Below are 13708 nucleotides of genomic sequence, written 5' to 3' on the forward strand. Positions count from 1 at the left end.
TGTAAAAGGAAGGTCAGCATCAATCCCAGAAGCCTCTGTGGAAGCCTGAGTCAGGTGCAACTTTTCCGGTATCTGGGGAAGAGTAAGACCTGTGAGCCAGTTCCCTGTGCCTGGCCTTGTATTTCCTGCCTAACACTGTTCCAGGCAGTTCCTGCAGGCTGGGAACAGCACAGGGGACATGGCTGGCTCAGAAGCTGGTCAAGGACCTGGCCCAGCAGGTGGAGAGGTGACAGCTTCCTAGCAAGTCGACATGAGCGAAGGATGCTCTCTCTCCCTGACCCCAGACACAGCCATTCATGGCAACATCAAGGGCCTCCTCGGGTCCAGATTTGTGCTTGCCAAGGCCACAGAGAGTGGTAGTCACTTCATAAATGAATACTTGTGAGTAGATGTCCATAAAATTGGGAGAGGGCAGTGACATCTTCCACCCACGAGGTGAGCAAACAGAAGAGTTAAACTTAATACAATGACAAAGTTTATGTGGCTTCCATAAAAAAAAAAGTCTCTGACACCGTGGACCCAGCTTTGGATTTTGGTCACCAAAAGACTGTGACACCCTCTCTCCAAGCTGTCTACTCAAATGGGCAGTGTGCAGACACTGAAGAGGAGGGGAAGTAGCATTTGGTACCCAGGATGTGTCACTCATATACCCATACATCACAACCCAGGATCAGCCAGTGTCTTTTTTCACTCACAGGCGTTCAGAGAAGTGAATATCTATAGAAAAGGCTGAAGCCCCTTTCCCACTTTCCTCACCACTCATTTCCTGCCCTCCCCACTCCTCGCAGACCACCACTATCGAGAGTTCGGTCCGTATCTGTCCAACTAACTAGAAACCATTTACACACACGTGTAGCCGTTGCTAATGTACGACAGTACTAAATTTCATGAGGTTTTAATTCACATTTACAAAAATACATTGTACTATACGCATTATTCTGCAGTTTGATTTTTCCTCTGAAAGTTTTTTTCTTTCCATTAATGCATTTCACAGATGTGTGTAAATATTTCATCGTAAGACATTTCTGTTTTGTTCCTGGTGGCATTTAAGTTGTTTCTAATCTCTGCCTGTTACAAATCAAGCCATGGTCAACTTCCTGGTATACACACTCACAAGTAGAGCCACTGGGTATTTTCAAATTTGTTACACGAAATATTTCCCTACTCTCAAGGTCATAATCATTTTGGTATACAGTCTTTTCATATTTCTATCTTCAATCCGCTTGGCTTTTATTTTTGTGTATAACTCATGGTTGATTACCTTTACCTCTAAGAAAAAGTACCTCCAAATAATTTTAAAAATAATTTTATTATTTCTTCATTTCTGGATACTGTTTCTTTCATATCCCAAATTCTAATAAATGCATAGGTCTCTTTCTGGAATCTCTTCTGCTCTGCTGAACAATATCACAGAAATCCATTATTTTTTGGTGATGCGTTTGCCTCTTCCTTTCTTATACTTACACCTTCTTTTCTTATTATTATATTGGTGAAGATCTCTAGATCTGTCTCGAGAGCAGTATCAGGCCTGTTTTCCATTCCCAGTTTTAAGGAAATGAATTTAAAGTTTCAGCATTGCCCTTGTTTTCTGTTTGCTTGCTTGTTTGTTTTTGGCTGGGCACGGTCTTTTCATCATATGAATGTCTCTCTCTTCAGTATGAATTGTTGATGCCCTGGAGATTTTTAGCATTTGTTAAAATTCACCTCACTCATGGTGCTTTGATTTAAAATAACTACCTTGAACGCACTGTGAGATAAAAATTTCTGGTGTATGTTTCCTCATTTTCAAGCTACTCTTGGGGTCTTTAGAGAGTATGGATTTTCTGGTGTTAATGAAGTATAACCTCTGGCTGTAGGTTTTTTCTCTGTTTGTTGCCTCCATAAAGCTCCTGACCTGTGTGTATTCCCAAATGCAGAGCTAGGGTTGAGAATTGGGAGAAAGATATCACATCCACTGGAAATGAGTGACTTTTTGCCCATGTGGCTTCTCATGTGCACAGACAGAAATGAACTCTGAGAGAAAGTTTTGCTATATCCACTGTGTCCGTGGGGTTTGTCATGTGTGAGTAACAAGTGGGTCTCATTGAGAGAAGGATGTTTGATATTCATTACATCCATAGGGTTTCTTTCCACAGTGATTGCTCGGATGCTTTTTTGCAACACTTCTTTTGACCAAAGGCAGCCCCACATTCACTATGTCTAAAGGTTTTTTTCTCCAACTTGAGTTTTCTCACGATCAGTAAGATTCAGTTTGCCACTAAAGGTTTTCCCACTCTCCTCACATATGAAGGGATTCTCTCCCATTTGGGTTCTCTGCTGTCTGACTTCTGAATGGAAACTGCCACAATCTGCACTCAAAAAGTTTCTCCCCTGAATGAATTGTCTGATGGTAAGGAGGTTTATCTTCTGGCTAAACTATTTTCCATAATCATTACTTCAAAAAACTTCTCTCCAGGGTGAGTGTTCTGATATTTTGGGACATACTGCCTTTGACTAAAGGATTTTCTACATTTATTATATTCAGAAGGTTTGTCTCTCCTGTGAGAATCCTCATGTCTGGTGACACTGGGTTTGTGGTTGAACACTTTTCCACATATCTTGCAGATAAAGAGGTGTTCCTTGCTCTAAATTCTCTGCAGACTGAGGTGACATCCAAATGAAAGCTTCCCACACTCACAATACTTCTCTCCAGTATGAAAGTTTTGAGGAAGAAGGATTTACTTTTGGCTGAAGATATTTCCCCATTTCTTACATTTATGAGGCTTCTCTGCATATGGCCTCTCTAATGTAGAATAAGGGGTAAGGTTTGGTAGATAATTTTATCATGCTCAGTACACTCAAAGCTCTCTGTTCAACAGACATTTCTAGTAGTTAATGAGGTTATACTGTATTTTAAAATTAATTTTATCAATACATTTTAGGTATACAATGTAATGACACTCATCATTGGAGATTTGTATCTTTACATAATCTACCTTGGTCCTTGTTTTTTCCCCATTCCCCTTGCCCTCCTTTTATCCTCTCCACCTCTCCCTATTTACAAAGACTTTGTTTTCATTTTTTTCATTTTTCTCATATTAATTCCATTCCCTGCTTTCCTTTCCCCTACCCCTCTCACTTTCCCTTTTCCTCTTTTCTTACTATTTCACTTTGTCTATTATACCACTTAGTCCTTATTTACACTTTCAATTTCTCACACCAGATAAACAATTCAGTATTTATGCATGTGTGTCCTACTTATTTCACTTGAGTATCACCTCAATGTGCATCCATTTAGCTATAAATGTCTCTAATTTCTCATTCTTTATGGCCAAGTAGTACTCCATTTTATTAAACACACACACAGACACACACACACACACACACACACATTTTCTTTATCCAGTCTACAGTTGATGGGCAACTGGGATGTTTCCAAATTTTAACCATTACAAACTATGCTGCTATGAACATGGGTACACATATATCGCTGTGGTATGATTCTTTTAATTCTTTTGGGAAGATACTCAGTAAGGGAATAGCTGGGTCAAATGGGATTTCCAATCCTAGTTCTTTGAGGTATCTCCATACTGATTTCCACAGTGGTTCCACCAGACTGCACTCCCACCAGCATCAAAGCAGGGTTCCTTTTTCCCCACATCCCCGCCAACATTTGTTATTGATTGACTTCATGTAGCAGCCATTCTTTGTGGTGTGAGGTGGAATCTCAGCATTGTTTTCATTTGCATCTCTTGAATGAGCAGTGATGTTGAACATTTTTTCATATGTTTATTTTCTATTTCTACTTCTTTGTCTGAGAAATGTTTGTTCATTTCAGGTGCCCATTTTTGGATTGGGTCTTTATTTGGGAGGTCTGATTTTTGAAAATTCTTTATACATTCTAGATAGTAGACCTTTGTGTGAGGAACATCTGGCGAAATTTTTTTCCCACCTTGTGGGTTGTCTCATCACACTATTGGTGGTTTCTCTTGCTATGCAGAAGCTTTTTAATAAGAGACCTCACTTATTGATTGTTTGTGCTAGTTCATATGCAACTGAGGTTTTGTTCATGAAATCTTTTCCTCTGCCAATGTCTTCAAGAGTTCTACCTCACCTCTCTTCTAGCCAGTTTAGTGTTTCTATTTTAATATTTAGATGTTTAATCCATTTTGATTTTAGTTTAGTGCATTATGAGAGATATAGGTCTAGTTCTAATATTTTGCAAGTTGAAACCCAGTTTTTCCAGTACCATTTATTAAAGAAGTTATCTTTCCTCCAATGAGGGTGTTTAGCTGCTTTGTTGAAGATGAGGTGGCTGAGTGTATCTGGAGTTGTTTCTGCATCTTCTAATGTGTTGGTCCTCAGGTCTGTTTCTTTGCCAGTACCATGCTGTTTTTATCACAGTAGCTTTTTAGCATAGTTTCAAGTTGGGGATTGTGATACCCCACTACTTTGTCTATATTTCCTAGAATTGCTTTTGCTATTCTAGGTCACTTCTTATTCCAAATGAATTTTTGGATTATTTTCTCAAGGTCTGTGAAGTATGCTGCTAGAATTTCAATTGGGATTTCATTGAATCTATATAGCAGTTTTAGAAATATGGCCATTTTCACTATGTTGGGTCTTCCTACCCAGGAGCAAGGGAAGTCTTTCCATTTTCTGTCATCATCTTTGATCTTGTTTTTCAGAGTGCTATAGTTTTCAGAGTAGAGGTCTTTGATTTCTTTCATTAGATTGATTCCTAGGTATTTCAATTTTTTGGATGCTATTGTGAAAGGAATTATTTGCCCCATTTCTCTCTCAGTGAGTCTGTTGTTCATGTACAAAAAAGCTATTAATTTTTATATGTTGACCTTGTATCCAGCTACTTTACTAAATTTTGTTATTAAGTCTACAGACTTTGGTGGAGTTCTTGGGGTCTTCTATAAAGAGTATCATATCATCTGTAAATAGCGACAATTTGACTGTTTCATTTCCTAACTTTATTCCTTTTATTTCTTTCTCTTGTCTAATTGTTGTGGCTAATGTTTCCAAGACTATATTGAAAAAGAGTAGTGATAGTGGACATCCTTATCTTGTTCCTGATTTTAGTGTGAAGGATTTCAGTTTTTGACCATTTAGTATGATATTGGCTGTTAGTTTTTCTTAGATGGCTTTTTATCATAGTGAAGTAGAAACCATTTATTCCAATTTTTGTAGTGTTTTTATCATGAAAATGTGTTGGATTTTGTCAAGAACTTTTTCTGCATCTATTGAGATGATCATATAGTTTTTGTCCTTGGCTCTATTGATACAGTGTATTACATTTATTGATTTGTGCATCTTGAATCATGCCTGCATCCCTGGAATGAATCTCATTTAGTCAGGCTATATGATCTTCTTGACGATCTTCTGCATTCTGTTTGCAAGTATCTTATTAAGGATTTTTGCATCTATGTTCATTAGTGAGATTGGCATATAGTTCTCTTTCTCAATTGGATTATCTCTGCTTTGGGGATCAAGGTGATGCTTGCTTCCAGGAATGAATTTGGGAGTATTGCTTCCCTTTCAATATCATTGAAGAGTTTAAACAGTAGTGGCAATATTTCCTGTCTAAATATCTTGTAGAATTCAGCAGTGAAACTGTCAGGTCCCAAGCTTTTCTTAGTTGGTAAGTTTTTAATTATGTTTTCAATTTCATTGATTGATATTGGGTTGTTTAGAATTCTTAGGTCTTCTTCATTCAACTTTGTAAATTCATATGTATCTGGGAATCCATCCATTTCTTCTGTGTTTTCCATCTTATTGGTGTATAGTTTCTTGAAGTAGGTATTGGTGATCCTCTGGATTTCTGCTGCTGGGTCCATTGTAATTTCACCCTTTTCATTTATAATTGCATGGATTTGGGCCTTTTCTTTCCTTTTTTTGATAGGGTTGTCTAAGGAATGTCAATTTTGCTTTTTCTTGCAAAGAACCAACTCTGCTTTTTGGTATCATTCTCTTAGTCTCCATTGTATTTATTTCTGTCCCGATCTTTATAATTTCCTCCATTGTAAGAGCTTTGGGTTTATCCTGCTCTTCTTTTTCTAGAAGCTTGAGGTTCAGCAACAGCTTGCTTAATTGTGCTTGCTCTCTTTTCCTAACATGAGTATTCACTGCTATGAATTTCCCTCATAAGACTGCTTTCATTGTGTCCCATAGATTCCAATATGTTGTATTGTGATTGTCATTTAATTGTAGGAACTGTCTGATTTCTTCTTTAATTTTATCTGTGACCCATTGGTTATTCAGAAGTGTGTTGTTTAATTTCCATGTGTTTATGAAATTCTTGCAGTTTCTTTTGCTATTGATCTCCAATTTCATCACACTATGGTCTGATATAAATTTAATTCCTTTGCACTTACTTAAACATGTTCTATGAGGGAGTATGTGGTCTATTTTGGAGAATGACACATGTGCAGCTGAAAAGAATGTGTATTCTTATTTTGTGGGGTGGAACACTCTGTAAACATCTCTTAAATTCATTTGTTCAAGAGTTTGACTTCTAGTATTTCATTGTTTTTTTATTTTTGGTCTAATTGATCTATCTATTTGTGACAGTGGGGTTTTGAGGTGCCCCACTACTATTAAATTAGTGCTTATTTGATATATATATATATTTATGATTGTCATCTCTTCCTCTTGGATTGTTCCCTTTACAAAGATGTAGTATCCTTCTTTGTTTCTCTTAATCAATGTTGATTTGGAATCCACTTGATCTGCAAAGAGAATAGCTACTCCTGCTTTTTGGGGGGTTCCTGTTGCATGGCGTATTGTTTTCCATCCTTTAAGTTTCAGTCTATGAGTTTATTTTTGATATTTATGATTGTCATCTCTTCCTCTTGGATTGTTCCCTTTACAAAGATGTAGTATCCTTCTTTGTTTCTCTTAATCAATGTTGATTTGGAATCCACTTGATCTGCAAAGAGAATAGCTACTCCTGCTTTTTGGGGGGTTCCTGTTGCATGGCGTATTGTTTTCCATCCTTTAAGTTTCAGTCTATGAGTTTATTTTTGAATTAAGTGTGTTTTTTGTATGCAGCATATTGTTGTATCTTGCTTTTTTACCCATTCTGCTAGTCTATTACTTTTGATCAGTATTCATGAAGCTCCTCAGGTGCTCTTTGTCATGAAAGTATCTTATTTCTCCATCAATTTAGAAATATAGTTTTGCAAGGTACATTGATCTGGGTTGGAGGTTGTTTTCCTTTAGAGCTGGAAATACATTACTCAAGCTTTTCTTGCCTTGAGGGTTTGTGTTGAGAAGTCTACTGTGATTCTGATGGGTTTTCCTAGTATGTGATTTGTTTCTTTTCTCTAACTGCTTCTATAATTTTGTTCTCCTGTTAGGTTTCTGGAATCTTAACTATTCTATGCCTAGGTGTAGATTTCTTTTTGATCACGGCTAGTTGGAGTCCTCTCTTATCTGTCTCACTTATCTGTACATCAAGTTCTTTTCCCCTACTTGGGAAATTTTCTGCCATTACTTCTGTGAACATTTTTTTATGGTTTTGTTTTTTTGTGTTTGTTTGGTTTTTTTTGCACTCTCTCCTGTTTCTTCATTGACTCCAATCAGTCTTATATCATTCTTCTTTTCATTGTTTAGCAGGTGCTGGATTGGTTTCTCATGGTCCTTTACTATTTTTAAGAAATTTTTACTTTTCTGGTCACTAATTGAAATCTTATCTTCTATATCTGAAATCCTGTCCTCACACTGGCTCATTCTGCTGTTTAAACTTCCAATGGAATTTTTAATCTCCTGGAAATCTGTTTGTATCTGTTTTATGGTTTCCATTTTGTTTCCTATGTTGGGATTCCATCATGTTCCTCAGCTCCTCTATTTTTTTTTATTTGTGTCTGCTCTAGATTTGTTAATCATGTCTTGCACTATAGGCACAATCTCTGTTGTTATCTGAGAAATTATTTTTTTTCCAGATCCTCTTTCATTGCCAGTTCAGGGAGTCTAAGTGGTTGAGTATCACATTGTTCCATTTCATTGCCCTTTGGGGTTGCTGTTGATCTGGAAGTCTGGTTTTGAGATGTGTTTATGTGACTTCTCATTTCAACAGATGCAGTCTGCTGTGCCTTTGTTGAAGGAGCTTTTTGCTCACCCACTGGTCTTCAATTCTAAGCAAGCTACCAAACAGCCTTTTCTCTGCTGCTCACCAGTGTACCAATTCCTGGGTTCAGAATGATTGACTTCCAGATCCCTGAGCTGACCTATTGTCTGGGCAGGCTTCTGGCTGGACCCTGTGCACACTGGAATTGGTATCTAGGCATGCCTCTGACTGGTGTCTGCCCCCTCCCATGTAGCTGCTGTCTGGGAAGGCCTTTGGCTGGGTGCTGTGCGCCCCAGTCCCTGGTGTCTGAGCAGGCTTCTGGCTATGGTCTCCATGCACTTACTGTTGGTATTAGGGCAAGCCTCTGGCTGTTGCTTGTGTGCCTGTGCAGCTCTTTTCCAGGTGGTTCCTTGTCTTGGGCCTGTGTTCCCAAGCCCCTGGTGTCAGGGCTGGTCCCTGGCTGATCTGACTGTAGCCACACTGCTCTGGTCCACACTGCAGCTCCCCAGGATCTGCGCACACTTACCAGTGGTATGGGGGCAGGTCTGTGGCTGATGCTTGTGCACCTGTACAGCTCTTTTCTGGGCAGGCCTTTAGCTTGAGCCTGTGTGGCCAAGCTGCTGGGGTCAGGGAGGGGCCCTGGCTAGATATGCCTGCAGCCTCGCTGCTTGGTCCACACCCTAAGTTATATTATATTTACTGGATTCTCTCCAGAAAAAATTTTCAGCTGCTCAATGAGCTCTGTCATCTATCTAAAGACTTTTAGGAATGCCTTGTTGTGTGAAATCAGACCTTCGTGTGATTTGCTTTAGAGTCCCCATTGATGGTAGGATGGAAAAGCCTGTGGATTACACTGCCAGCAGTGGAGCTACTGTGTGAACAGGTGTAATCAAGAAGGAACTCCAAATTTATCTTCCAGCCTGGCATATAAGGCCCCTATTTTGAATGTAAAAGCTAATGTTGCTTATTTTTCCTCTGACCCTTGCCCCTGAGGATTGAAAGCTAGCCCAACTGACTCAAAGGCAGCCTGACACTTCAAAGCGATCATTCACTGATTTGCTACCCCTTGCCCTCCAACCTGGAGTCCCCTCTGCTTTGGGACCATGAACCATCAGCCCTGCAGAGCCCATGTGGCCACTTCATAGCATCCCTGAAGACATAGCCTACAGTCCCTCTCCAGAAAGCCCTCCTGGGACCCCTTTCTGTTCTGCACCCCTAGAGAAGAATCCCCCAGACACCTTCCCATTCTATTCTGTTAATTCCAATCTGTTGATTAATGGTGATAGAATAACAACTTCCATTAGTTAGACAGTATTATCAGAATAATATAAGGTAAACATTATATCTCCATTTTTCAAAAGAGAAAACTAGGGTACCCAGTTATTCATTCAGTAAACATCCTCTGACCTGTGGTCGAAGTTTGGATTCCACGGTGAATCTCCTAAGGAACTCACTGTCTAGTAAGGAGTGCAAAGGACACTGAGTTGGCTTTTAATAGGGTGAAGTTTGAATAAAACTTCAACATGTAGGAATGCTTTAATTAAGTATAAGAAGGGATCTGGTGATCAGGGAAGGAGTCAGGATATTCTCATGAAGGGAGGACAAAATGTGCAAAAGCATGAAAATACTGCCACAGCAGAGGGGTGTGTACAACAGGGCAGAAGGACAGGGAGGAGGATGGCAAGACACAGCAGGGTGACGGGAGATGGGAGCAAAAGGCCTAGCAGATGGGGAGTCTTCCCAGAGCTGTGCTTGCCCAGAATGGGGATGATGAAAGACGGCATGCAGGGAGGTATTTTTCAATATTGATAATTATACATTTAATCAAATATACATTAGAAAAAATATATAGCAACTTATGTCCTTATGGATACTATTGCTTAAGATTAGGTCAAGTTTTTCAAGGAGTAGCTTAGAGAAAATTTCTCACAACATGGAACAGGCATCTGTCAGAGTCCAGTATAAAAAATAGCTATGAACCTAAGCATTTCAAATGAGTGGATTTCACCCATGGCATCAGTTACCAAGGTGTCAGAAGAACTATAAGAACAAGATAAAGAAACTGTTAATTCGAGCTGTTAATAATGCCTGGGCAGGAACTCAAGGGTCTACACCCTCTTGCACAGGGTTGCAGTGGCTGGTGCCTTCAGTTCTGGATCTAATAAAATGGTACCTCCTTGGTCAGGGCTTGAACCACTGAAAAGGAAGCAAGGATAAGGAACTGAAAGGCAAATAACAGTTATGAAGATATATGATGAAAAGACAAAAAATTAGATAGTGAAGATGATATACTAGTGACAAAGTTTTGGATCCACTATTCTAGGTGAAACAAAGTCAGCACAAATTCTTGAGAAACATGATCAGATTTGTGGTTCAGGAAGACTGCTCTCCAGACAGCCTAAAAATGGCATGGAGAGAAGAGGAGTTGGAGGTAGAAATATGGGCAAAAAAACTCTGCAAAAATTCTGGCAAGAGAGGTGAGGACTGAACTTGGTCATTCAAGAGGGCATGAATCAGATAAAGATTCTGTCATCACAACAGAAAGCATTTGGGGAGCCATTCTAGGTGGGCATTAGGGGGAGAAGAGCTGATGGTGCACCTGGAGCACCGTGGGGCTGCTCATGGCATCCTTTGTGGTCACAATGAGGAGAAGAGAGACGTCTTCATCTTTATCTTTCTCCTTTTCCTGGCTGGGAGTATTCTCTCCTCACTCTGTAGGTCCATTGTTTGGACTATTTTTGTTTGTTTGTTTGTTTGTTTTTAACCTAGGTTCCACTCTTTTTTCCCTCTGGATGGCAACGTGCTGGGTGTCAGGGTACAAGGATTCTGTTGTGTCCCCAGCATATCACAGAGACAAGCTCAATGGATGATGAATAAGGCAGTGATGTAATAAGGTAATGGCAGTCTGTGCTTGCATGTCACACCTCCTTCTCTTCTCTTTGTCACCTCTTCAGTCCCTAGACCGTCCCTTGCTGGAGATCCCTGGTGTCCTTAAAATCCTAAGAGAGAGGCAGCCTGGGCCCCAATCCACCAGGGAAAGGAGAGCCACTCCTGCTCCCGACCCAGCCGCCATTGCTCAAGTGCTGGGAAAGTAGCCGCGCGGGCACCCCTGAACCCCCATAAGTCCCCCCCCCTGCACTCTCAGACCTCCTGTGTCAGTTTTTGGACCCACTCTGCAGAGGCAGAGGTGGTCATCAGGGGTATTTTTCTGAGTTCCCAACTTTGAACATCTTTAAAGAAAGGGCATGGGAAACCTGTAATAGAACATTGTGGAGTTCAACCATTCAGAAGGTTGGGGAACTCAGTCTGGGCCTTGCAGCCCAAGGTCAGTCAGAGTCATTGGGGTTCAGCCATCAGCTAACTGAGACCAGGGGTCTTGCATCCTCGCTCTGTCTGAGCCATTAAATGGTAAATACACTATATTGAAATTTTGTTCACTGCAGACATGTTCTGGATTGCTTCTTGATTTCAACTTAATTCAAATGATTTAAGGGTGATAAACTAGTGACTACCACAGGTGGTCAATGTCCAAGTTGTGCTTGATCTTAACGTGTTGCTGATTGTATCAGTTGGGATAAAGCATTGCGGATGATTTGATGAGCTGTTTCTCTGATGTTATGAAGATAAGAATGTCTGTGGGTCATTAGAGACACAGAAACTAGGACGTAACTATATCAGGAAGATTTGGGTGATAACCCAGAGATTAAACCAAGGACAGTCTGACAACAAAAATAAAAATGAGAAAACACATAAGCAAGACACAAGGACAGACTTCCAGTTCACCAATGGCAAATGGTAGGGCAAATGAGGATGAAAAGGCCAATAGTGAACCACCAGGACACCCTGAACTCAAAGCACAAGAAGTAACAAAACAGATCAATCAGGCTCTAGAAAAATTCAAAACAGAACTAATTTCCCAGATGACCATAGAGATAGTGAGCAAAATGGAAGTCATGATTCAAGACTCTAGAGCAGAAACTGACAAAAAAAAATAGATGAGCTCAGGACCATGATAGAAGCCATGAAGGCCCAGCATAAGACTTGTCATGTAGAGGTACAAAATCCCAACAATGAATGTAACTGTACTGTATCCCTAAAATGTACCAATAAACTCAATTAAAGCTGAAAAAAAAAGAAAGAAATGGAAAAAATAAACATCCAACATAGGAAAGAAATGGAATCCATAAAACAGATTCAAACAGATATCCAGGAGATTAAACACTCTATTGAAAGTGTACGCAACAGAATAAAAGAATGCGAAGATAGACTCTCAGATATAGAAGAAAAGATTGCAGTCAGTGACCATGAAAAGAGAGATTTCTTAAAAACAGTAAGGGATCATGAGAAATTGATCCAATGACTGCTAGATGATGCAAAGAAGAATAACATAAGACTGATAGGAATCCATGAAGTAGCAGGAGAAAACACAAATGACTTAAAAAAGCTGTTTGCAGAATCAATGACAGAAAACTTCCCAAACAGAGGGGAAGAATGACATTCTGATAACTGAGGCATATAGGACTCCACCTAGCTACAATAAAAAAAAATCTACACCTAGATATATAATAATCAAGATCCCAGAAACCCAACAGAATGACAAAGTACTACAAGCAGTAAGAGAAAAGAAACAAATCACATATAAAGGAAAGCCCATCAGAATCAAAACAGACTTTTCAACACAAACCCTTGGGGCAAGGAGAGCCTGGAATGAGATATTTCAAGTACTGAAAGAGAACAACCTCCAACCTAGACTGATGTATCCAGCAAAACTCTCTTTCAAAATGGATGGGGAAATAAGACACTTCCACGACAAAGAACACCTGAGAAACTACATGAATACCAAACCAGCACTACAAGCAATTCTAAACAAGATCCTAGAAAAAGACAATGAAGGCAACAACACCATGAGGCCCAACAGAGCAAATCAAATAGGCAAGGCAAGAAATTAAAAGAAGAAGGTGAAAAAGTAAAAAGAGTCAACAAAAGGCCAATAACATGTCAATAATAAGTCAGTACATATCAGTTATAACCAGTAATGTCAATGGCTTCAACTCACCAATCAAGAGAAATAGACTGGCACAATGGAATAAGAAGCAAAATCCAGCAATATGTTGTATACAAGAAACACACCTAGTGCAAAAAGAAGCCCAGAGACTGAAAGTGAAAAGATAGAAAACAATTCTCCATGTGACAGGAGCCCAGAAAAAAACAGGGGTAGCAATCTTATTTGCAGACAAAGTAAATTTCAAACCAAAACTGATTCTAGTATTATTGATGTAGCATGGTACTGTATCATACCTCTATGAATGTAAAATATCTTATACCTGCTTTATGATACATAGTAGGGACCATGCTTTATCAGAGCTACATTTAATGATATTACTCTAGAATGTTCTCTTTCCAGATGAGGATTAAGATGCTAATAAAAAAAATGGCGCCAGGTACCACAACAGCAACAGAACTTTGCTGTTTTCTGGATATTATTCTTTTCTTTGTTTCTTTTTGTTTTGTTTTGTTTAGTTTTGTTTTAATGGAATGTGCTGAATATCTATAATTTTGTTCAGATGGCTGCAGAACCTGGAAAAGCTGTTGCTGCTATCGATGCATTACATACTGCTATTATTAGTCTTTTTATATAGATATAAATATATA

The sequence above is a fragment of the Fukomys damarensis genome, unplaced genomic scaffold (assembly GCF_012274545.1).
Source record: "Fukomys damarensis isolate Sample0158 unplaced genomic scaffold, DMR_v1.0_HiC HiC_scaffold_2, whole genome shotgun sequence".
NCBI lineage: Eukaryota > Metazoa > Chordata > Mammalia > Rodentia > Bathyergidae > Fukomys > Fukomys damarensis.